The sequence below is a fragment of the Euleptes europaea genome, chromosome 5, assembly GCF_029931775.1.
Source record: "Euleptes europaea isolate rEulEur1 chromosome 5, rEulEur1.hap1, whole genome shotgun sequence".
NCBI lineage: Eukaryota > Metazoa > Chordata > Lepidosauria > Squamata > Sphaerodactylidae > Euleptes > Euleptes europaea.
Genome location: NC_079316.1, coordinates 102194780 through 102195070, shown reverse-complemented (window position 1 = coordinate 102195070; position 291 = coordinate 102194780).

Below are 291 nucleotides of genomic sequence, written 5' to 3'. Positions count from 1 at the left end.
GTTTTTACATGCAGCGCCTATGTTGTCATTGTTCTATTGTTTAATTCTTCTCAAACAATTCATAGGAGATTATTAAAATCCACTAGTTTCGCTAGTTTTAATTCCATTGTTCACTAGTTTAAAATCCATTGCAGGGATCAAAGAAGAGGTAAAACCATTCAATACTTTTCAGCAGCTAACAGATTAGTCAGAATTCACTAGATGGTGAAATCTTACAAGTCTTTATTATTTGCAACAAAATTATTACAAAATGTTCACTTTAATTTTTATGTTGAAAGTTATTTGAAATTT